Genomic DNA, 26,855 nt, shown 5'->3' with positions numbered 1-26,855 from the left:
GAGCAAATTAAGGAGCATGAAACGACGATACGGTGGATCCAGGAAAACACCAATGAAGTCAAAGGTAAAATGGAAAGCAGTGAGAGAGATACAGTTTTTCTAAAGGAGAAAATAAAAATATGGAAGAGGAGGTGATGAATTTGAAGAAAGAAGTCGAAGCCTGCAGACATGAAAGCATGAAGAAAGCCAGTTTTATTTATGGAGTACAAGAAGAGAAGGTAGAGACTAAAGTGGACATAATATACAAGGTGGTAGATGTAATACAAAGAAAAATGAAAATCAACTTCAGTGAAGTCGATATAGATGACAGGAAGAGGATAGGCAGGCGGAGGGGGTGCAGACCTGTAAATGTCACGTTGCTATTCTTACTGATGGCAGATATAGTAATCAGAAGTTTGTATACTGTCAACCTTTACCTCTGTCAAAATTAGCTCAGAGAGCAACAGAAACTTTTTTAAAGCTTTCTTTCCTTTCAGTTTTGATGTCTGTACCCCCACCGCCACTGGCCGCTATATTCCACAAACCCAGGTACGTTTTGTTGTCTATATATTTCTTTACCCCTCCCCCCATTTCTAAGTCCCAATCGCCCCTACTGCGCCCTGGGTTCAAATTCTGACCAGGTCAAGGGATTTTACTTCAATCTGAGGGCTGTTCGACGTTCACCCAACCTGTATACGAACAACTAACCTGACCGTGAGATAGCGTCCCTGGTCTAGAAAACCAAGAATACCGGCCGAGAGGATTAGTTACCCTGATTACACGTCATCTCGTAATCTGCTGGCTTCGGTTTGAACAGCGATCTCTTGATGATTTTTTGGGGGTCTGAATACTCTAATGAACACATTAAGAAGTTACAACACAGGCTTTCTCCAAGCAAATATTTTTATATTACAAAACGTTATTCATGTTGTTGCCGGAGAGTAGGGGTGGGTGTACTTGGAAACACACAGACGCTTGCTTAAACAAGGAGAGCTGTGTAGTTTGCCCTTGGTACTTGCAGCTACTTCTCTCAAATTCTTCCCTCGGTTCTCTTCAATGTCCATAACGTTGACTCACATTGCTGTTCTCCATGGCTGATAATTCATAAAACATGAACTTAAAAAATATTCGTCCCATGCTGAGCTCGCCTTTTATCTTCGCAGCACCTCATATGGTTGGTAGAACCTTTAGTTTAATGCCAAGATGTCTGTTTAAAATACGGAAGTTGTAGTGTTCCAAGCAATTTTCTTGTAAAACCAAGTAATGCTGTTGATAATCAGCTACCTATTCCAATAAGTATCCAGAAGTTTTCTTAGCTGAGGCGATAAAGGCGTGCTTAGCTCACTTGGAAGGACATGGTTTCAATTCCCCGTCAGGAAGGTGGCCGGACGAATAGCAAAACACTTCGTGTACAAAGCGCCGAGATTACATATAGTTGAAGCCTTTAACATCCATTCCTCCAACGACCTTCAATGACCTACACAAAGTTGGTTTTGCTTTTTTTAACAATCATTTAACGTTAATAACGTGCGTATTTATGCAACATTGAAGAAACTGGCATAGATGCCATAGATATAATCACATCTGTGAGATCTTTGAAAAAATAAATCAAGAAAAATCATAAAAGAAACACAAGAATCAAGAAAAATCAAGATAGGAAACACAAATAATGGTTTAACTTTTTTTCTACAATTCGATGGGTATTCCTTTACTTGTGTATGGAAGTAAAAAGATAGGTTATTGCAAGCAAGCAGACAAGCAAGCAAGAAAAATGTAGAGGCACCTCAAAGTAGATTCTTACAAACAAGATTGCTCTTAATTTTGCATCTCACTAACTATATTAATGGACTTCGGAGGCACCGACGTGTCAGAATTTTATCGCACAGGAGTTCTTATACTTGCTAGTAAATCTTCCGGCACGTGGCTGGCGTATTTGAACAGTTTCAAATTCTATTAGACTAAGCCGGGATCGAAACCACCAACTTTGGGTGGGAAAGCCAGTGCTCTATCGTCTGAGCCCACTAGCCCGGCAGGTGATAAGGCAGATCCAATTGCATACAAAATTATTTCCAAAACTCTCTTAAACCGGTTAGAAAAATAGACAGATCACCTGATTGGCGAGTACCCAGCGGGTTTCAGGAAAGGTCGATCATGTGAAGAACAAATATGGAACTTGAAGACGATATTAAGGATTCGCCGAAGTGCCAGCACGATCGTCACCTTTGTGGATTTTAAGAAGGCGTATGAGTCTGTGGACAGACAGACAGTATCTGATACTCTAGAAGAACTCAGAGTGGACAAGAAGACCAGAGCACTTATCCAGCAGACCCTCACAAATACGACCTCTAAAGTGAAATTCCTTGGAGAAATCTCTGAGCCTTTTGAAATATGTACGGACGTTCGTCAAGGTGCCGGCATCTCCCCTATTCTGTTTAACTTAGTTCTAGACAAAGTTATTAGAGAGTGGGAAAAGGATATCAAGGGTGTGAACATCGGAAATTTGGGAAGCAAGGTCAATGTGAAATGTTTAGCATTTGCTGATGATCTCGCAATCATTACTAAGACCAAGGATGAAACAAGGTATGCCATACAGAGATTACACAATATAGCATCAAAGGCAGGCCTCCAGATATCCTACGAAAAAACCAAGTACATGGAAAATCTACGTCAAAATAGCAAAAGAACTCCGCTAGAGATGGAAAACGGCACAATTTCACAGGTGCCCTCCTTCAAATACCTTGGATAAATTATACTACCATCAGGATTAGACAGTAGTGTCAAAGTAGAAAGAAACACCGAACTACATAAGGCGTACAGACTGACGTGGAATTACTACAACAAAAGAGTCATATAGCGTAATGCAAAATTACGACACTACAAGACAGTTGTATTGACTGAAGCTTTATATACCTCAGAAACCATATGCTTAGGTGGTCACTCTAAAATTACAGAAATTGAAAAGCAGGAGCGGAAAATTCTCAGGAAAATGTATGGTCCTACGAGAGAAAATGGAATGTGGATTAAGAGGAGAACAACGGACCTCTACTCCTTCACCGACAGGTTTAATGATGTCGTACGGAAAAGACGCCTTAATTTCTATGGCCATATCTACAGAATGAACAGCGACAGACTAACTAAAAGATTATTCAAAGTAATCAACTCAAAGAAGGTCAAAATAAAATGGCTAGAAGAAACTAAGGCGGACCTCCAAGAAATAAATATCACAGACGACATCACTGAAAATCGTGGAGCTTTTAGAACAAAAGTAGTCAATCATAAATTTAGGGAGAAACCCAAAAAGATAACTGGTAGGAAGTGGTCGACAGAACGCAAGATGCAACACAGTGCATTCATGAAGTGATTTTGGGAGGATAAGAAGGCACAAACCATCAAACCAACTAACAAGTTCAAACGCGCTCTATGAATGGGCATAACGAAGAAAGAAAGAAAGAAAGAAAGAAAGAAAGAAAGAAAGAAAGAAAGAAGAAGATAGTATATTCTAGGATGTCGAAGTGGAAGTCAATCATTGAGGTACCTAATTCCTTTACTCTCTCCTTTGGTAAAGGATACGGTTTGTAGATACGTCAAGTGATAAGCATCACGCTTCTGATATGACAAATTTCTTTTCATCCTATCAAAGTAGCTGATAATCATTGTAGGAAAGATCATTCTGAATACCGTTAAGATGTAAGGTTGGGATGTTTCAGCAGCGAAACGCGGTAAGATCCACGGCGATAAGTTTGTGTACCCCACAGTGATGATTGTGATTCTATACATGAGCTGTATACTTACAAACTGCCTAGCAATAAGCAAACTTATGTTATCATTATACGTGAATCTCGCCAGCCATTGTCTTTAATTGCAGAAATCCAAGGTGTGGTAAAGATCTTTGGCACAGCAATGCGAAGATTTATGACATCATGAGCATTCCTAACACGCGTGGAATTAATCAGCTGATGTGAGTCATTGAAATTATTTTAAAGAACTAGCATTTGCAGTAGCAGTGATTAGAGGGCATGAGCCCTGTGCAGAAATATTTAAAATTCCATTTTAGCCATATAAAACTCGAAATTATTAAAAAAGAACAATTTATACAAACACTGTTATCTATTACCGAACTGTTTCCTTTAATTCCTTTAAATATGACAGAAAGCGGAAATACGCACAAAGTGTCATTAGACGCAGCTAACCGATTTTTCAGTGCTACAGCAAGTTGTGGAGACTCGCGCAGCAGCGTATAGAAGCGCGATTAATATCCGATGGCACAAAATCTTAGTTGTTCCTTTGGTGAGAGTTTTATTGTAGTATTGAATCTCAAAAAAAAAACGTATTATTACCACAGTTAAGTTAGTAAATTATCAATGTTTACTTCTCTGTCGAAATTCGCTCATAGAGCATCTAAAACGTACCATTTTGTTTCAATTTTGTTGTCTACCACCCACTATATTCCGCAGGTCCCTTGTCATTTTTTATTTGCTATACATTTCTGTGCAACCCCCCCCCCTCCCCCGCCCGCCCTACACACACCCTTCTAATTCCCAATCGCCGCTACTGAGCATTGGTACCCGTTCTTTGCACGGGAATTTGTAATGGATTTCCTTCATGAATTTGTGCGAATTTACATGCCAGTATTCGGCATGTTAAACTGATATTTTCCTACGAAAGCACGTGACAGTAACGTGACGTACGATAAAGATGAACAAAGTCGAGACAGAACGAGGATTACTACAGAGTTTATTCTACAGTACAGTCAGTTCTTGATCCGAAGTTGTGGGAAATTCTCCCAGCTTCTCGGTTACATATTGTTGTTTCTCTGACCACTGGAGTGGCGCTGTTCTTGAAGACTAATGAAACCCATCGTTGATGATAACCTCCCTTACTGTGTGTTCTATCGAAAACTGTAAAATGGCTCTTTAGTTCTTCCCCTCAACCCACCTTGAAGGGACATGCACCAAGTGTTGGACTAAAAATCCAATTTTTCGTAAGCATGTTCTTTACCCTCGTACGATAAGTACGTATATGGCAAAAAATAACGAAAATAACACATTCTTAAACGTTTATCATAAACAGTATTTTTATAGAACTAATAATACGAATATATATTGGGAATAATCTTTCTATAAACGTACGTTCCAAGTTATATCTTGACGTCATATGCACCTGATAACACATTCCTAAATGAGCAGATTACAAATTGTACCCGCTTTTGGGCCAAGTCCACTGGGACTTGGACTGCAAAGCCGTCCGTTAATGATATATCCCTTATTAATCTTTCTATCTAACAGGTGCACATGAGAAAAAAGTTTTAGAAGTTGATTTCCATTAAGGCTGGTAGGTTTTCATTAACGTTGACCATGTACATTTTATGGGAGTGTAAAATCACAGTTTCGATCTTCTTATTAACTCCCAGTCCATTCAGGGCGTTAGACATAATACTGGCCCTAAGACCTACCAAGGACAGGTGGATTCTAAATATGAAATTTGGTAGAAATCTATACAGTAGTTTCCAATTATAAGAACTCATACAAACAGAAAAACCGATACCAAAGCTAAACAATATGCAGATGGTCATTATTACACTTGAAACGGATAACTGTACGAACATTTCGCCAAAATATTCAATGTACAGACACACGGTCGTTACGATTTTAATTTTATATATGAATTATCTCGCTCTGTCAATCAGTGGTAGGTTAACGGATTCAAGCCCAATAGAGGAAATCTGATTTCTGAAGGGTGGAAGAATGTTGTAATATATATTTCGTGATGCATTCGATATTTACCTGAAAACATTGATTCAAACTCAGATATATATTGTCCCAGCATAGTTTTGCTACCACTTTGTAGGACGGATCGTCGAAATTCACACATAGGCAGTCCAAATCGACTAGTTAGCAAATTTCATCAACTTCATGAGGGGTAATGGTCTGTTTTATAACTTTTAGCTTCAGTTTTAATTTTCTCTTAGCTTAGATTAGGTTCTTAGTAGTTTGTTCTTTTATGTTCTGAATTTTTAATTATGAATTTATTATTTTAATGAAATTGCAGATCTTTTAATATCGACGCACTTTCCATGTGTTTAAAAAAATTGAAATACTTTATTTTTTATGGTAATATTTCCATTAGTTCGATTTTGATTAGATAGTGCCTTATATAATTCTAACTAGATTTTATTCACTATTTTATTGAAATAGGCAGTGTAATCATACATCGTACGCCAAATGTTCTGATGTTTATAACGACTGAATGGCGACTTGTATCTTTGAATCTAGCGGCAAATTGTCCATTGCGTATATCACTGTACATTATTAAACTGATTAGTGCATGGAAATTATTTTAGTTAAATTTGTTCTGAGTATATTTCCTTCAAATACCTCACAGAACCGAGCGAGTTGGCTGTGTGGTTAGGGGCGCACAGTTGTGAAATTGCATTCGGGAGATAGTGGGTTCGAAACCCACTGTTGACAGCCATGAAGATGAGTTTCCATGGTTTCCCATTTTCACACCACGTAAATGCTGGGACTGTACCTTAAATAAGGCCACGGTCGGTTCGTTCCCACTCTTAGCCCTTCCCTATCTCATCGTCGCCAAAAGACCTATCTGTGTCTATGCGACGTAAAGCAACTTGTAAAAGAAATACACTCACCGAGGGAACTTTCTTTATCATCAACATTAAGCGGAGGAATGAGCGAAACAGATCTACAGTTCATCTATTAAAATGAGTTGTACACTTCTTTAAATGATATGGCAGTTGCCGAGATTTTTACAAGACAGTACTTTCTAATACCAAAAAATAATCATTGCGTCAGCAAGTGATATGAGAATACGTACTTGGTTTGCGCCTTATGAAAATAGAGTACCGTAACTAAGCAACAGTTACGCAATTTCTGAACTGCTGATTCACTGTCGTACCAACAGTTCAGTGTCGATACGTGTATTCCTACTTCTCCTCTCTGAAATCTGACAACCCTACTTACAACTCCATTTTGGTAGCAATGATGTTATTGATTTTACGTCCCACTAATTACTATTACGGTTTCCGGAGACACAATGGTGCCGAAATTTTGTCCTGCAGGAGTTCTTATACGTGCTAGTAAATCTGCCGACACGTGGTTTGACGTATTTGAGCACCTTCAGATACCACCGGACTGAGCTTCACTTTTTATATTATTCATTTCATTTCATGTCATCAGGAATCGATGACCGAGCGAGTTGGTCGCGCGGTTAGGATCGCGCATCTGCTAGCTTGCATTCGGAAGATAGTGGTTTCGAACCCCACTGTCGGCAGCCCTGAATATGCTTTTCCGTGGTTTCCCATTTTCACACCACGCAAATACCGGGCCTGAACCTGAATTAAGGCCACGGCCACTACGTCCCCAATCCTAGCCCTTTCCCATCCCATCGTCGCTATAAGACCTAAACGAACTTTTAAAAACGAAAATAGGAGCCGACGACCTCGATGTTTGGCCCCTTAAAACAATAACGATCATCATCATTCAAAAATTAACGACGTCTTTTAAACTGAAGCAAACTGTTTGTATATTGCAGGTTTGACTTTAATCTTATATATCGTTCAGTAGATAGGTAAGACATGATGCACATAGGCCCGATGAGAGTAAATGTGTAAATGCACTCACTCTCCCACTCCAAATCGAGTAGTTAGCCCTCTCCTATCCCATCGTCACCATAAGATCTATCTGTGTTGGTGCGATATAAAGCAGATTGTAAATTTAAAAAAAAACTAAGCAGCCGTCTTTTTAAAACACATTCTTTCGCTGGATGTTCTAACATTCACATATTATTTTGTATTCTGGCATGTCGGAAAATCGATACATTGTTTCAGTGCAGTCATAGTTTGGGCAGGGCAGAGCCATATCTTCGTTCCCCTTACAACGGGTGAGAACAGCATGGATGGTATACATTAATTTGTCACTTTAAGGCACGCAGCGAAGCTTGCCAACTGCAGACATTCCAACTCGACTAATGTTTATGAGGCTGCTCTCTTTTCATGTTCCTTCGGTATTAAAGAACAAACTGTTTGGAATGTTCTATTTAGCAGATTTACACTGACTGACAGAGCAAATGCAACACCAAGAAGGAGTGGTTCGAAAGGGATGAAAGTTGGGGAAAAAACAGAGACGGCACGGACGAATAATTGATGTTTATTTCAAACCGATATGCAGGTTACACAATGCGCACGGCATCGACTCAGTAGGATGTAGGACCACCGCGAGCGGCGATGCACGCAGAAACACGTCGAGGTACAGAGTCAATAAGAGTGCGGATGGTGTCCTGAGGGATGGTTCTCCATTCTCTGTCAACCATTTGCCACAGTTGGTCGTCCGTACGAGGCTGGGGCAGAGTTTGCAAACGGCGTCCAATGAGATCCCACACGTGTTCGATTGGTGAGAGATCCGGAGAGTACGCTGGCCACGGAAGCATCTGTACACCTCGTAGAGCCTGTTGGGAGATGCGAGCAGTGTGTGGGCGGGCATTATCCGGCTGAAACAGAGCATTGGGCAGCCCCTGAAGGTACGGGAGTGCCACCGGCCGCAGCACATGCTGCACGTAGCGGTGGGCATTTAACGTGCCTTGAATACGCACTAGAGGTGACGTGGAATCATACGCAATAGCGCCCCAAACCATGATGCCGCGTTGTCTAGCGGTAGGGCGCTCCACAGTTACTGCCGGATTTGACCTTTCTCCACGCCGACGCCACACTCGTCTGCGGTGACTATCACTGACAGAACAGAAGCGTGACTCATCGGAGAACACGACGTTCCGCCATTCCCTCATCCAAGTCGCTCTAGCCCGGCACCATGCCAGGCGTGCACGTCTATGCTGTGGAGTCAATGGTAGTCTTCTGAGCGGACGCCGGGAGTGCAGGCCTCCTTCAACCAATCGACGGGAAATTGTTCTGGTCGATATTGGAACAGCCAGGGTGTCTTGCACATGCTGAAGAATGGCGGTTGACGTGGCGTGCGGGGCTGCCACCGCTTGGCGGCGGATGCGCCGATCCTCGCGTGCTGACGTCACTCGGGCTGCGCCTGGACCCCTCGCACGTGCCACATGTCCCTGCGCCAACCATCTTCGCCACAGGCGCTGCACCGTGGACACATCCCTATGGGTATCGGCTGCGATTTGACGAAGCGACCAACCTGCCCTTCTCAGCCCGATCACCATACCCCTCGTAAAGTCGTCTGTCTGCTGGAAATGCCTCCGTTGACGGCGGCCTGGCATTCTTAGCTATACACGTGTCCTGTGGCACACGACAACACGTTCTACAATGACTGTCGGCTGAGAAACCACGGTACTAAGTGGGCCATTCGCCAACGCCGTGTCCCATTTATCGTTCGCTACGTGCGCAGCACAGCGGCGCATTTCACATCATGAGCATACCTCAGTGACGTCAGTCTACCCTGCAATTGGCATAAAGTTCTGACCACTCCTTCTTGGTGTTGCATTTGCTCTGTCAGTCAGTGTATTAGCAGACGTGTAGCCGGCCAGGAGTTCATTCTTGGAGTGGGAGAATGAGTGCATTTACGTGTACACGTTCACTCTCATCGGGCCTATGTGCATCATGTACTATTTAGCGTGCTTCTTGTCTAGACTTCTGTCGGGTCGATGTTTCTGACAGCTCTTCTCCACTTAGCCCAGCCATCCTTTATGCAAACCATCTACCTCCTGTAAGGTCTCTCTCATGCTCTCTCATCCTGTATCTCAGTCTCCATGGCCCTCATTCCTGTATCTGCTTCTATACGTCCACTACCTTCGTTATCCCTCATTGTCATTCATTGTTCCTTTTATTCGTTCATGTATGACCACCTCCTATGGCCTCGGAGTCCCAGTATCGCGGGTTCAAACTTGGCAGAATTGGTCGGATTTTTGAAGGGTGAATAGAACGTCCATTGGCCACTCCATGTCATACGGCGTCGATATGTAAAAGATCTCCTGTGTTTACCCAACAAAATTAATTAGAAACTTAGCCCTAGGTCTCCGAGCGGAGATCCGTTTTACTCTTCCAACTTGTAGGAGAGTAAAGCGGAACGTTGAAGGGAAGGCCAAGTCATTCTAGAATCTAGGTGAATTAAAATTAAAATGCCTGCCCACGGTAGCTGAGGCCACATCATTATTATTATTATTATTATTATTATTATTATTATTATTATTATTATAACTGAACTTGGCCAAATTTATTACCCTACATGTTCACCTAGACCCGTAGCCATATTTATGATTCAGGAGGAACGTTTGACAACATATAATTCAGAAAGTACATCAATGTACCAACCTAAACCATAAAAAAGTACAGTAAATAAAGAGAGAGACTCGTTCATCGACATATCGTTTTTCGGAATGACGAGATTCTAGGAATCAGGAGTTGGTCGTGCGGTTAGGATCGCGCATCTGCGAGCTTGCATTCGGGAGATAGTAGGTTTGAACCCCATTGTCGGCAGCCCAAAAGATGGTTTTCCGTGGTTTCCCAATTTCATACCAGGAAAATGCTGGGGCTGTACCTTAAAACCGCGGCCGCTTCCTTTCCACTCCTAACTCTCTCCCATCCCATCTTCGCCATAAGATCTATCTGTGTCGGTGTGACGTAAAGCAGGTTGTAAAAAAAACCGCCGTCTTTTTAAAACACATTCTTTTACTGGATGTTATAACATTCACAGTTTCTTGTTTTATATTTTCTCATGTCAGAAAATCGACACAATACAAATTTTGGCTAAATATAGTCAATTATAAATTATATAAATTATAGTTTTAAGTCGCTATTTCTGAGAAACTCGGCTGAAATTGAGTATACATTGTGCTTGAAAGGAGAAAATAAAACAAACACGTTTGTAGGAACCGGAGTTCAATTTTAATCGGTTTTATGAATAACACTGTGAAGGGGGAGTCCTATTGACACGTGGAGTAGTCCAACACTTTGAAACGATGAAGATGGTTGGCATAACATTCGTGTCCTAGTCTCATGCGTATGAGTGATGAAAATTGACGTCTAGTGAGAATGATGTTGGCGAACCGTGGTTTTGCAGGAATGTCTACCTAAATCCCAGGACAATATCGTATTCTGTGCATGCTTCTATTCATTTCCGTTAACCATTTCTCGTGAGGGCACAGTGGAGAGGAAATCTACTCAGTTGACTTCCCGAGGCTGAGCGGAACTCGTTCCAGCCCTCGTACCACTTTTCAAATTTCGTGGGAGAGCCGGGAATCGAACCCGGGCCTCCGGGGGTTGCAGCTACCTCCGGGGGTTGCAGCTACCTCCGGGGGTGGCAGCTAATCACACTAACCACTACACCACAGAGGCGGACAGCTGTTTAGTTGCCATTTTTAATTTACTTGTATGTGTTGTCTTTCACCTCCGATTGTTCCAACCTCCCTGTAAAAAGAATGAAGAGGACCTTGACCTCAGTAGTCTTGTATATCGTCGCAGTCTAAAACAGGGCCAGTGTTCAATTTATTTCATGTTGCTCTTTTCTTCAACCAGGAGGTAAAATTGATGGAGAATTGCAGTGCAGTGTTCACGCGGTGCCGTGGGCTATCATCCAACTTGGCTGTCCACTCGCAGCCAGGAATCTGCACAGTCGTGGGTTGCATTTTAAACTACACACCGACAAGTTCTGCTCTTTCACGTTATCCCTTTAAGTAAACTTCAGTGAATAATGCAATTAAATAATGCAAATAATAAAATGTCTGAAGTCGAATATAATTCATTTCTCCTGGCTCGGAGACTGGGAATTTGTATTTTATTCTTAATGCATATCCTCGTTGCGTCTCGAAACACTGTTATGTGACAATGAGGAGGGGAGGAATACTGAACCGCAGCACATGCATCACTTAGAACGAAAATTCGTTGATACAGTTCATGCAATACTGAACCTTAGATGATAGAACCTTTCTGGTCAGAGTTCTAAGCTGAAATATTATCGCTAGGGCTCCGAAGACAATGCCCAATATAATGTTTTCATTCTAGGTCATTGTGGGCCAGAAAATGGTGGGGTTTATTTGTCCTTTTTCGATGTTTTTTGGAGTATAGGTCCTTTTCAGCATGATCACTTAAATAATTACAGGCGAAGGCCAACCCTAACCCGCAATACATTCTGTACTTAGCAAGTTGTTAAGCGTCTTACACTTTCATTAATATTCTGATATAATTATGTAATTTTTATCCTAGGTAATGTCATTACATGCAGCCATGTTTGGTTACTACCTGTCAAGCCAGAGAGTATACGCTTCCTCTGATGATGGAAGACTACTATTCTTTGCTGGATACTCTTTGATCCTCTGACCTTCCCCAACTTTTGAATATACTCAACAGATGGCAGAAAGTTCCCAATGACTTACATGCTGCTAAGAAAAAACAGTCAACGTACGCACGGACAGGAAGGTATCAAGTCAATTAGCCTTCTGTTTGACCATTAATAAAGCGCAGGGACAACCTCTTGAAAAAGTGGGTGTCTACTTATCCAAACCAGTATTCAGCCACGGCCAGTTGTATGTTGCACTATCTCGGGCAAGATCATTTATTAGAAATGTTAATATCCAGATACGGCTGAATGTTCGAAGCACATAGAATATTGTATGGAAAGAAGTGTTATAAACTAAATTACGAATTAATCAGTTATTTTGTACCGGTATTAAATGTTCACAAAACTACTGATAAATGTAGAAACAATATGACTGCAACAGGCATATCAAGACGAGTTATCTGTGGAGCCCTGAGCGGATATACAAAATATTATCCGAGTCCGCGAATGTTATCCGCGGATATTGTACGACGTAAATATTAACTACAGTATATAACACCCAAGTTATTGAAACTGGCAGATCTGTTAATATAATACAATAGGCCTGATACCTGGCATCAGACCCCCACAGTCACAGGTTTATGACGTGTTGACCTTTGTTCCTTCCTTCCATTAATTGTGGGCAGGAGCCAGTTAGGCGTAGGTCAGACTTACGGATTTATGGTCTCAAGGCTCTTTATATATCACAATTCTTCCATACCACTGTCAAGGGTTACCTAACGACAAGCAAAAATAACAATATACCTGAGAGAAAATTAATAAACTTCATTATCCGCGGAATTGCAAATATTAACAGCAAAATTATCCGCACTGTTATACAGTTTGCATCCGCGGATATCCGCAACCATGCAGGGCTCTTATCTGACCTATATATAAGGAATGTTGCGGAGCAGCACTGGTCCGCTAGTACGTAATTAAAACCAAAATTATGAATGAATTTGAATCGCATGTTTACGTCTTTTTTGGATATCTTTAGGTACTTTTACAGGTTTTTAGGCAATTTATAGGTCTTCAACTTCCGAGCCGTAGTTATCACATAGCGGTTTTTTCTATGCAGAACGACGATGTCTTAATTTACATCACTCAATCAACCACCGCCGAAACACGCAAAAATGAATACATCTCTCCATATAGGGTTAGAGGGGACTGTCTGGCCGAGGCGGTAAAGGCGTGCTCGGTTCGCCAGGAAGGACGTGGGTTCGAATCCCCGTCAGGAAGTCGTAAAATTTAAGAAACGAGATTTCCACTTCCGAAGGTGCATATGGCCCTGAGGTTCACTCAGCCTACACCAAAAATGAATACCAGGTTAATTCCTGGGGGCAAAGGCGGCCGGGCGTAGAGCTAACCACTCTACCCCATCACCTGCCGAGGTTAACAACGGTGGAAGCCTTTACCTTCCACTCCTCCAAGGGCCTTCATGGCCTGTACGAAGGTGACTTTGCTTTGACTTTGCTTTTATATAGGGTTAGCGTCAGGAAAGGCAAATGGCTGTTACAGTGAGCTTAATCTACAGGCAATCTGCCAACCCGAATAAACTAAGAAAATGTCAGGAATAATAATAATAATAATAATAATAATAATAATAATAATAATAATAATAATGAAGAAGAAGAAGAAGAAGAAGAAGAATTCGTTCTAGTATTAGGGATTTATTTTGTAATTACTTTAGTAAGGGCAGCTCTACGAGACTGACGCAGAGGTTGACGAACTCCAACAGAAAACGACACGTTGGGAAGAGTTTAGCAGACGGGTATTTTTAACCTCTGACACTTCTCGAACAATACAATTCTACACTGCAAAATACTTGTCAGATGATCAGAGGGACGAAAAAAAGATCAAAGCATACTTCAAGTATCTGGCCTGTTAATTGTACTCTTTGGCATAATGTGCGCCCTGAGACAACTGCGATCAGAACCAGGCAAACTGTCTCACTGACGATGAGATTAATCCGAGATTTTTTAAAATTAACCTCTGATATGTTTTCGTTTCATTATTTTGTTTGCAAGTTCGAGGACGCAGTGATTTTGTACCATAAGAAGATGGCTTTCCATTTCAGAAATCATGCATGCATTGACTGAAAATCGTATCGCGTGTCTCCAGATTAAAAGGTACCGGCAATGACACGTTAATATAAATAAACACATAATCAAGACAAAGTAATAGCACAGCTTAACACAAGAAGATTCCAGTAATCGTCTGTCTACTCGTTCAAAGTATAATTTTCTGATCGATCACAGTAAACAGGCTATTCGTTCCTAACAAACTGATTAAAAAACCTAACGCTCCCCACGTTTCACTTGCTACATTGTATAGACTAGGGAACTTGAGCCATGATCTAACATTTTCTAGCACAGCTCTCCACCATCGTGGTGCGCTGGTTGCGTCCACAGAGGTACTTGGATTTTAAATAATAACTAGCTGCAGACCCCTCGTTGACGGGTCAATCATATAGCATGAGAAAATTATCTAACTCTCCAGCTACTTTCCGCCAATATTCAGGCATGCTGTTTCAGTCCCATCTATCGGAGATGAGTGGCAGCAGAAGAGACAAATCACATTACAAAAACAGTGGCCAATGTAATCTACTTGTTGATCGGTTTTATGAGCTTTCGATATGGTAGATCTTCACATTTAGTTTTCTACCAACTCCGTGATATTAGGGCAGCTAATGTAAAGGGAGTTCTTTCATGACACCCTCTTGTCTTATCCTTCAAGCGATCATTCCTTTATGTTTTATCTTCTTTTACGATCATCTTCTTACTTTTCTTTGTAGATACGGACCGATGACCACGTGGTTTTACACCTTCAGACAATCATGAGAAAAACCATTGCCAGTTAACATGATTGAACAACATTTCCATGTTTGCAATGCTCGGGGTTGATATGGACTAAGACACGAAAGTCTAAATTCATGAATTCTGTTATCATATTCGGTATGGTAAAACTGTATAAGATATAAGTCATCGGAAAATGCATTGACTTTTGTTATGTGGTAATTTTTTGATAGGACCAATAACATTGGTAATTAAAAATTAAATTTTAGGCGCCTTCCCCTAAACTACCACTTCACTCAGCGTGAATAAAATTATAGCCTAGACTGTAGTGCCACATTCCCCGACTTTAAATACCGATTTTCATTACATTCTCTTGAGCCATTTTCTCGTGATGCGCGTACAGACAGACGGACAGACAGACAGACATGACGGAAAATTAAAAAAGAGCATTTGTTTATTACTGTGGACACGATCGACACAGAAATACCACTCTCTTTTTAATTCTGAGCAATATACAGACAAAATTCTTATTTTATATATAGACCTATAGATTATGGCGTATGCCTCCGGAGAGGTCTAGTACAGGTCTTTTGTCCGTCGGATGAAGCCGTTAATCCTTGAGCAGACCCCTTGATGTTACTTGACAGGAGTAGGCTAAGTGCCGGCACGGGTGACGTCACCATCATTGTCATCATCACACACTAGACAGGGGAACTCGGTTGGAGTTTACTTGCAATAGGGTGGACAATTCCTTCCACTCTTCCTCCAATCAATAAAACGCGGGATACCTATCCAAGTGGTTACCACTTCAAATGCTGCTTAACTTAGAAAATCTCAGAGTATCCGATTTTTCAAACATGGTGACACTGTAAGTACGGTGGAGTACTGACGACACTGCTCTTTGGTTAACACAGCGGTGTTATTTCACATGCAGGTGATCGTATATCATCCTGTCGTGCAGTACTCATGTATCTCACTTTTGTTGACTAAATTCTGCAATATTTAAGGCGACACTCCGGAGACAAAAATGTATTTTTACCTAATGCATGGATTTTCACGAAACTTTGTGGGAATGTCACCTACATAAAAGTAGAGATATCACGAACATTTCTTTCATATACAATTAATAGTTTTCCAAATGTGTTTTGAAATTTTTAATTACATTTTTCATTAAATTTAATTAACATGTTAATGTAAATTCGTAATTAGGTAGATCATACTTCTTTTAAAAGCCCTACATATCGATTTTTCTGTACATAATTTATATGAGAAGATATATCGTACTAAAGTTTGTGTAATTTTTACGTTCTAAAATTTTGGACTTAAAATCCCTACTACTTCAAAACATTCCACAATAAAAAATTCATATGCAGGTTTCTTAATATAGCTGCGATACATATACCATACAAATTTTGTTACATTTGGCAGAATATTATGGGAGAAAAATGGGATTTAAATGTAAAATTAGAATTGGCAAACAAAGCATTATTACAGTGATAAATTGTTTGAATTCAGCGGAATAACTTCGTGACAAGATAAAAGAAACCCAATCCTTTCAATTTTAAAAAATTACTAAATTGACCAAAATATCGATTTTTATCTTCGGAGTGTCGCCTTAATTAAAATGTCCCATTGTTGCACCCCTTATATATTCCACGTTGAGAACCCTGGATCTTGAGGCGGAAAAAGAGGTTGTTGGCCACCTGGATGAATATGATGAAGTGTGCGGACATCTTTGACAATGTACATAGTAACACTTCTTCAATTTAGAGGTTGCCTAAAAGACAAAGTACCGGGCGAGTTGGCTATGCGGTTACGGGCGCGTAGCTGTGGGCTTGCATTCGGGAAATAGTGGGTTCGAACCCCACTGTCGGCAGCCCTGAAGATGGTTTTCCGTGGTTTCCTATTTTCACACCACGCAGGACTAGACAGGGGAACTCGGCTGGAGTTTACTTGCAGTAGGGTGAACAGTTCCTTCCACTCTTCCTCTAACCAATAATACATGGGATACCTATCAAAGTCTGCGTGGTGTGAAAAATAGGAAACCACGGATAAACACCTTCAGGGATGCCGAGAGTGGGGTTCGAACCCACTATCTCCCGGATGCAAACACACAGCTGCGCGCCCCTAACCTTAATTAAGACCACGGACGATTCCTTTCCTCTCCTAGGCCTTTCCTATCCCATCGTCGCTATAAGACCTATTTGTGTCGGTGCGACGTAAAGCAAATTGTAAAAAAAAAAAAATACAAAGTATACTTAATACCAACAAATATAGTGTAATGGAGAAATAAACAAATGTCTACTGAATTTTATAGAAAATCACCGAAGGTGGTTTCTTAAAATATTTACGATTTCAAGGCAGAAAGTGCAATGTGAATAATCAAAGATTTTGGCAGGTGATATATATCTTGCAGAACTCAACGAATTTTCGAGATATCGTGCCCCTACTCACGATTAGCAAGCCTATGACTTCGATCCTTTTTACGTTGTACGTTTCCTTGTAGAATGGACTGTGGGCTCGTGTACTCCCTTCTTCTTACGATCAACATCGTCAGGTTGACTCGCGGAGGATTCTAAGCGGACGGTTGGATCGATTATATCTCGTACATTGTTGTCTTTGTAGGCAATGATATCGATCCTTCGAGTGCTTCCAATCTCTGCCAAACCATGGATCGTTCGGGAATGGCAGAAATACGGACTGAGCAACCTTCCGGATGTGTATAGTAGTAGGCAGTTTTCCCACCGCTAACCCAAAAGGTGAACCGTTAAGAGGTGGGAACCTGTGTGTCAGTGTAAATGCACGCTGCAAGGTGCCTCTTTTAAAGGCTACATCATACACGTAAAAGATCATCACTTCCTCGGAGAGGAAACGTTTTCCCCCCCATTAAACACAACAGTACAACATTATATTCCCTTAGCAGGTGACGTACAGTACAAGACGGTGGTGCGGCGCGAGTGAAAATATGGACACTGGACAGAAGCACGCGTGCCTGCAGTCCAGCTGAAAGTAAACGATTCCTAGCGGTCTGTGTTGACATTCTTGGTGCTATGTTATGTTAGCTGTGATCTGTACTGTAGGCATAGCTTACTCTCCCGCTGTCCACTTCATAAGGCAGTGATCTTGGCATGTGTCTATACTGCGAGACCATTCTAAATAATTTGTACCGAGCTCGATAGCTGCAGTCGCTTAAGTGCGGCCAGTATCCAGTATTCGGGAGATAGTAGGTTCGAACCCCACTGTCGGCAGCCCTGAAAATGGTTTTCCGTGGTTTCCCATTTTCACACCAGGCAAATGCTGGGGCTATACCTTTATTAAGGCCACGGCCGCTTCCTTCCCACTCCTAGCCCTTTCCTATCTCCTCGTCGCCATAAGACCTATCTGTGTCGGTGCGACGTAAAGCAACTAGCAAAAAAAAAAAAAAATTGTACTCTTTAGTTATTTAACATGTTAATAATTCACCGCAAGATTGAACGGATAGTTTGGGTGGCCAGTTTTAAAAATATTAGGAATAACTGCGGCCAAACGATCAAAACATAGAAAAAAGCAGAAAACAGTTTGCTTAACCAAATGAGGGAGTGATTAGCGTAGTAGCTCAGTTGCTCGCTTTCCACCCGAATGACTGAGTTTCGAATCCCGTTTGATCCTGGGTTGGAATTTTCACCTGAAAAATCACGTGGTCAGGAAAGGCATTAGGTCTTAAACACCCGGCAGAAACCAAAATGATCCTGGGTACCAGTTCCCATTTTTACACCAGGCAAATGCTGGGGCTGTACCTTAAGTAAGGCCAGGGCCACCACCTTTCCCATCCTAGCCTTTTCTCATCACTCCGTCGCCGAAAACCTTCGATATGTTAGTGCGACATTAATCAAGTAGCAATATATATGCCTAAGTCAACACATGTCCGCCTCTGTGGTGTAGTGGTTAATGTGATTAGCTCCCACCCCCGGAGGCCCAGTACGATTTCCGGCTCTGCCACTAAATTTGAAAAGTGGTACGAGGGCTGAAACGGGGTCTACTCAACCTCGGGAGGTCAAATGAGTAGAGGTGGGTTCGATTCCCACCTCAGCCATCCTGGAAGTGGTTTTCCGTGGTTTCCCACTTCTCCTCCAGGCAAATGCCGGGATGGTACTTAACTTAAGGACACGGCCGCTTCCTTCCCTCTTCCTTGTCTGTCCCTTCCAATCTTCCCATCCCCCCGCAAGGCCCCTGTTCAGCATAGCAGGTGAGGCCACCTGGGCGAGGTAGTGGCCATCCTCCCTAGTTGTATCTGCCGGCCCAATGTCTCATGCTCCAGGACACTACCCTTGAGGCGGTAGAGGTGGGATCCATCGCTGAGTCCAAGGGAAAAACCAACTCTCGAGGGTAAACAGATTAAGAAAGAAAGTCAACACATATCTTCTTCGTACGCCCAGGTAGCAATAAGCGAGCTACTTCTTGGACCATTATCTCCACCCGCCGCATCCTCTGAACGTGTGTCATTTGATTTGTTTAATGAATTTCTAGAAGTAGTATTGCGAAGAAAAGAAAGTCGGTATTTGAGAAAATTATGGTGTATGGAAGTAAGAAAAATATCCTTATCTGCGACGTATGAACAAAAGCTTGATAGAATATTATCATAAAGGCTTTCGAGAGGATAGATCGACTTGTCTGAATTCCAAAATATCCAAAGTTATCAATGCTGTTCTGAAAAAAAAGCGTCTTGTTCGTGTTCTTCTTCCGCCTTTCCCACATGTGTAAGGTCGTGGGTGCGAGCTGTGTAACACATGTGGATTTGGCCCTGTTTTACGACTGGATGCCTTTCCTGACGCCAACCCTAAATGAAGGGAAGTGACCACTATTGCGTGTTTATGTGGTAGTTGGTAGTGTGGTGTGTAGTCTTATTATGAAGAGGAAAGTGTTTGTACAAACACAAACACAAAGTCCCCGAGCCAGAATAATTAATTAGATGCTATTAAAATCCTCGACCCGACCGGGAATCGAACCCATGACGATCTGAACCGAAGGCCTCAACGCTGAGCATACAGCCAGGGAGTATGCGACCATGTCAACTGAATGATTACAAGGATTAAGGATAGCAAGCAGCATTACTGGCGCGTTGCGAATTTTGAACACATACACCTTTGTAAGACGTGGGACTGGTCTGAGAAAACAAGAAGCCGTGGGTGGTTAATAGCAGGTCAAGCTGCGTGGGCTGGGGTCTGAGCGCCTCTCGCAAGATAAGTCATCCCGTTCATTAAATACCGCAACTATTTGCAGGGAAAAGAACTGCTGTAGGACGAAGTTATGACGTCAACTATAGGAGGTAAAATCACGAGTCATGACGTCATAGTCTGCAATATTCTTTGTCTTGGGCTAGACTAGGAACTAGAGTGCAGCAGCTGTCAACACCAAGAAGGAAGGCACTTCACGTTCGCGGATCTGCGCTGTACAGTAGCTAAAATTAGCATTAAAAGACTGACAAGTATTCAGATCCTTTTGTAGAACATTCCTTTGTAGCTCCTCATACTCTGAAATGTACCATGTCTGATTTAATGAAAGGATTAGCAAGTGATTGGCCCCTCGGTCGGAAATGAAGGCCTGGCACAAATACAGTATATGGAACTAATACTCTTGTAATTGTTGTATGTGAGTTCAGAGGAAGACAAGGGTGGATGTTATAACCAAACAAACAAACCCCATGGTGCAACACCCCCGAAGGTCCATGGCCTACCAAGCGATCGCTGCTCAGCCCGAAGGCCTGCAGATTGCGAGGTGTCGTGTGGGCAGCACGACGGATCCTCTCGGCCGTTATTCTTGGCTTTCTAGACCGAGGGATGTTATACGATGTATGCTAAATCCTCAGCCCGAAGGTTGGTAGGGCCTACAGCCGTCACAGATACCCAAGGTGTCACTGAGGAGATGTTACTAGGAAAATGAGGAGTGAGGTAATTTCCTATTGTATTCCTCGCCGATTGAGGAAGTGACGTCTGATGTTACGTATTAGTTTGCCAAGTTTACTGAATGCACACCAGACTATGAATGAAGTAGGCAGTACTGTGATGAGGGGGTTGGGGGACAATCGCTTCCTCCCCACCTCCCCGCACTTTGTGGCGAAAAATGTAAATGTTTATTCCATTTTATCCACCTAAAACTACGAATAAAAAGGCAATATATAGAAACCTTGTTTTTTAATACCTAATAATTTCCTTTACTTTCTTTAAATGAAAAAAAAAAATACTTAGCATAAATACGCACAAAAGTCATTCGAAACAGATGACCGATTTTTCGGCGCCACAGCAAGTACGATTAATTAGCTTCTAACCTTAAAATAAGAAAATAGACCCGCCCAGGAGCGTGTAGAAACGCGATTAGTATCTGATGGCATAGCATCTTAGTTGCGTGCATGTGTAATTGTTCCTTTGGTGAAAGTTTTATTGTATAGTATTGAATCAAAACCTCAAAAATAACTATTATTACCGAGATAAGTTGGTAAACTTATCTGTCTAAATTACGCTCAGAGAACACCAAAACTTACCACTTTGTAGCTGTTTTGTTTCAGTTTTGTTGTCTACCTACCCCCCTCCCCACCTCTACCACCGACACCATATTCCCCAGGCCGCCAGTACTCTTTTGTTTTCTATAAATGTTTTCCCCCCTCCCACACTTCTTATCTCCAATCACCGCTAATGGAACTAGGTGTAATTAACTGTTCAGGTTTCAGGATTTCTGTCCCAATACAACACTTCCCTGAACCAGAAAAAAAAAGCATACAACATTTACGAGTCCACTTTCAGGGACTCCCAAAAAGTGAGCTGTACCTTATTTAAGCCCCTTCCTTCCTACTCCTAGCCCTTTCCTATTCCATCGTCTCCATAATACCTGTCTGTGTCGGTCCGACGTAAAGCAAGTTATTAAAAAACGTAAGGGAGCATGGAGTGTCTACCATGAAGTTGTTATAGTTTTCCGTTTAGCCTACTTGAGACTGACTTTTAGCTTTCACAGTTCCTGTACGACCTCTCTTGGTCAACTCTTGTTCTCTTCTGATCCCGACGGTATTCGGTTTGCGAGGCTTGACGGGTCATTCGTTCGCCCGCCTTTCATAGTACTTCCTTTACCTTTCTTTCTTTTACTGATACTTTCATTCTTCAAAGTGTCAGATCTCCTTTTTGTCCTCTGCAGACTTAAAAGACGGGATCATTATCGTGTATTTGCCTTTAAAACAATAATTACCGCCGCTACTATTCAGGAGTCCTGGTGAAAATCATCTTGACCCGGAATCAAATTTCTCAAGTTCACCCTCCGTCCTCCCCAACACAACTCCATTATTAGAGAGGAATGAATGTACAGTATTACTTATTGGGCTATTCCAGGCGGTAGGCAAGGGGTAAATCCGGCGGTCTGCAGAAAAATAAGGCGGCTAAGGAGCAGTGGTACACATCGAAGATCACACGTGAAAGAAATTACTTCCAGACTTCACTTCAAAACCCAGGTGAAATATTTTAAATATTATAATTAAATGAAACTCCACCTCTGTGGTGTAGTGGTTAGTGTGATTACCTGCCACCCTCGGAGGCCCGGGTTCGATTCCCGGCACAAAATTTGAAAAGTTGTACGAGAGCTGGAATAGGGTCCACTCAGCCTCGGGAGTTCAACCGAGTAGAGAGGGTTCGATTCCTTCCTCAGTCATCCTCGAAGTGGTTTTCCGTAGTTTCCCACATCTCCAGACAAATGGCAGGATGATACCTAACTTAAGGCCACGGCCGCTTCCTTCCCCCTTCCTTGTCTATCCCTTCCAATCCCCCCCCCCCAATCAGGCCACTGTTCAGCATAGCAGGTGAGGCCGTCTGGACGAGGTACTGGTCCTCCACCCAATTGTATCCCCCGATACAAAGTCTGACGCTCCAGCACAATGTCCTTGAGGAGCTAGAGGTGGGATCCCTCGCTGAGTCCGAGGGAAAACCAACCCTGGAGGGTAAAGGGAGAAAGAAAGAAAGAAAGAAAGAAAGAAAGAAAAAGGAAAGAAAGAAAGAAAATTAAACGAAGATATACTAATTTACAATACAGCCTCCGTGGCTCAGGCGGTAGCGCGCCGGCCTCTCGCCGCTGGATACCGTAGTTCAAATCCCGGTCACTCCATGTGAGATTTGTGCTGGACAAAGCGAAGGCGGGAGAGGTTTTTCTCCGGCTACTCCGATTTTCCCTGCCATATTTAATTCCAGCAACACTCTCCAATATCATTTCATTTTCATCTGTCAGTCATTAATAATTGCCCCAGAGGAGTGCGACAGGCCTCGGCAGCCGGCACAATTCCTATCCTCGCCGCAAGTTGGGTGCTTCATTCATCCCATCGCTGACCGGGTCATTGACTGGAAAACAGGTTGTAGGTTTTCATTCGTACTAATTTACAATACAGCATCTGTTTCTACTGGCATCGCCATTCGCATGTCATTCGCATCACACCAAGGCGGCTGTAATTCTACATGAAAACTCACGTCCTGTGATTTAAATTCCGCGTAAAACTGGATGTCCCGTGACTAGGATCGCGATATCAACAGAGTTGTAAAACTACATTTCATCAACAAATATTATTAAATATATATTTTAATTTTTCTTATTCTGGCAAAACTCGAAGAACTATCATAAAACCTCGCTATCAAGAGAGAGTTACCATCAGATTCTCCTCGGCGGTAGCCTATGGGACCGAAGTCGAAGAAGCCGCGAGAAAATGAGGCAGTGGAGCATAAGTGAGAAAGACTACCAACTTTTAAAGTTCTATAGAATTGTTACATTATTGTCCACACTAGTTTCAGTAGATAATTTAGGATAGCATATTGTTCACTTGGGCCGGCCTCGCGGTGTAGGGGTAGCGTGTCTGCCTCTTACCCGGAGGCGTCGGGTTCGAATCCCGGCCATGTCAGGGATTTTTATCTGCATCTGAGGGCTCTTTCGAAGTCCACTCAGTCTACGTGATTACAATGGAGGAGCTATCTGACGGTGAAATTGCGGCCCCGGTCTAGAAAACCAAGAATAACGGCAGTGAGGATTCGTCGTGCTGACAACACGACACCTCGTCAAGACACCTCGTAATCTGCAGGCCTTCGGGCTGAGCAGCGATCACTTGGTAGGCCATGGCCCTTCGGGACTGTTTCGCCATGGTGTTTGGGTTCGTATATTCTTCAGTTCGATAACCCAATTGTAAACCCTAAAGGTGAAACATATTCTGATTTTGTAATGATGAAGACGGGATTTTCGTCGAATGTGAACCACGGAGACGTGAATGTTCATTTCCAAAACCCCTCAAACATAGGCTGGGAATCGAATCGCGGCTGCGTTGTTGATGATGTCGCTCAGTCAACACACCTCTTCCGATATTTTTCTTTCTTTCTTTCTTTCTTTCTTTCTTTCTTTCTTTCTTTCTTTCTTTCTTTCTTTCTTAATCTGCTTACCCTCCAGGGTTGGCTTTCCCCTCGGACTCAGCGAGGGATCCCACCTCTACCGCCTCCGATATTTTTAAGAAAATAAATAGATTAATTAATAATAAGAAGAAGAATAATTTATTGGTTTTACGTCCCACTAACTATATATTGACGGTATTCGCAGATGCCGAGGTGTTCGAATGTGGTCGCACAAAAAATATTTTACGTGTCAGTAAATCAACCGATGCGGAGTAGCTCAAGTTGGTTGGTTCAATCCCGCTCAGTCCGGTGGTGTTTGAAAGTGCTTAAATATGTCAGCCTTGTCGGCAGATTTACTGGCACGTAACAGAACTCCTGAGGGACAAAATTCCAGCACTTCAGCGTCTCCAAAAACCGTAAAAGTAGTCAATGAGATGGAAATACAATAAGATTATTCATTATTATGAAAACTATCGCCACGAGACTGACGTATTTGAGCACCTTCAAATACCATCGGACTAAACAGTGATCAAATCCTCTAAAGTGGGCTCAGAAAATCAGCGCTCTACTCCCCCCTTTCCCCACTCAGCTCTACATCTTTAAGAAAGTACCACACTTTGAATATATGTTCGGAAGTTTGAGGTAAGGTCGCTAACAGCGTCGGGATCTGAACCTATGCTTTCTACCATTGCTGTCCTCCTCCATTAGTTTGGCACTCTACCATTACAACCAGTTAGTCTTTAATGAAAAGCCGGGCCTCCCACGCCGAGAGCCACTCTCTTCCTTTTCTTATTTACGTACGTGCTACACCAAGCTTTAGCACCAGTAGGCCGCTGGTTACCTCTGTGGAACCCTACCAGTGAGCGCTGTCACAAAATACAGTACAGTAGTATGTCATACTTACACTGGCTGAGGTATATTCCACACCAGTCCTTGAGTTTTGTCCTACACTTGACTGCTTGTAACACTTACTGTAATCACACTGAGCCTTCGGCAAGTCAGGACGACGTAAGTACTGCACGAGCCAGCTCTAGGTGATATTTTGGGCTTCCTACGTAACACTCGAGTTGCGCTGGTCACCACGTCCCAGCTCATGAAAGAACGCTCAGGCGGTCCTCACTTAAAGGAAGTTCAAATACCCTATCTAAACAATATTCATTTTGCCTTGTGTGCTTCCATCCGAGAGGTATGTATGTTGGGTATTCAGCCCAAAGGCTGGTTTGATCCTCTACAGCTTCACCAACAGCTGTTATAGATAGCCTAGGTGTCACTGAAGAGGCATACTAGGGAAGTGAGGAGTGAGGTAGTTTCCCGTTGCTTTCCTCACCGAGTCAGAAGTTGCTATTACATATCAGTCTGCCAAGCCCACTGAAATGCATGCACCAACCGACCCTATGAGCGATATTTTCACACCATTCATAACAGGGACTGGCTGCATAATGAACGGTGTTACTAGAATCGCTCATCCCTCGGTAATTTTCATATTGTCAAAGCCAAGGATGAGACTGAGACAGGTCAATGAAAGTAACAAATTTATTTTAGTCCATACCAGAAAACATAGTGCACTGTAAACACTACATCCTGCCAGCAAAGGCATCATTCGAGAGGTAGTGGGCTCAAAACCAACTGTCGGTAGTTCTGAAAATGGTTTTCCGTAGTTTCCCAGTTTCACAGCAGTCAAATGATGGAGCTGTATATTAAGTAAGGCCTTGGTTGCTTCCTTTCTAGCCCTTTCCTCTCCCATAGTCGCCATAAGACCTATTTCTGTTGGTGCAATGTAAAACAAATAGTAAAAGCACACACAAACAAAATATTTGTTCTTTTATCTCTGAAATATACTTTTTTCCTTCTTATTCTTGGCCTTTTCCTCAATTTTTGAGGTCGACGCTTCGTGTTGATTTAGCTCAATGTTACGGCAAGATGCCCTTCCTGACGTCAAAGGAATATATTCCCCATTGCGTGTCTTTATGGTGGTTCGTAGTGTGGTGTACTGTGTGTAGATTAAGAAATATGTATTAATTTGAACACAAACATCCAATCCCCGAGCTAGAGGTGGTAAACGTAAAAAAGCAAAGTCATCTCCGCACAGGCCATGAAGGCCCTTGGAGGGGTGGAAGGTAAAGGCTTCCACTATCCGCAACCTCAGCACTTGTTGGGGGTAGAGTGGTTAACTCTATGCCCGGCCGCCTTTGCCCCTAGGAATTAACCTGATACTCATTTTTTGTGTAGGCTGAGTGAGCCTCAGAATCATATGCGCCTCCGGAAGTGGAAATCTCGTTTATTACATTTTTCGACTTCCTGACGGGGAATCGAACCCACGTCCTTCCGGGTGAACCAAGCACGCCTTTACCGCCTCGGCCGGGCAGCAGAGGTGGTAACCATACGTACTTAAAATCCTCTGTCCGGCAGGG

General features: G+C 42.4%; 1 protein-coding gene across 2 annotated transcripts in view; it reads right to left on the bottom strand.

Annotated features, from left to right (window-relative positions):
- LOC136878900 (uncharacterized) overlaps positions 1 to 26,855 on the bottom strand; it is a 288,522-nt gene that overhangs the window by 199,133 nt on the left and 62,534 nt on the right. The window contains exon 1 of one of the 2 annotated variants that reach the window (XM_067152492.2): positions 25,349 to 25,442. The exons of the other annotated variant lie outside the window; for it this stretch is intronic. The gene's annotated coding sequence lies outside the window, so the exon portion shown is untranslated. Of the gene's footprint in view, positions 1 to 25,348; positions 25,443 to 26,855 lie in introns of those variants that run through there. 2 annotated transcript variants of the gene reach the window in all.

This window comes from Anabrus simplex, chromosome 8 (genome assembly GCF_040414725.1).
Source record: "Anabrus simplex isolate iqAnaSimp1 chromosome 8, ASM4041472v1, whole genome shotgun sequence".
Lineage (NCBI taxonomy): Eukaryota > Metazoa > Arthropoda > Insecta > Orthoptera > Tettigoniidae > Anabrus > Anabrus simplex.
Note: the sequence above shows the minus strand (reverse complement) of the source record. Positions and strands in the feature narration are given on the sequence as shown.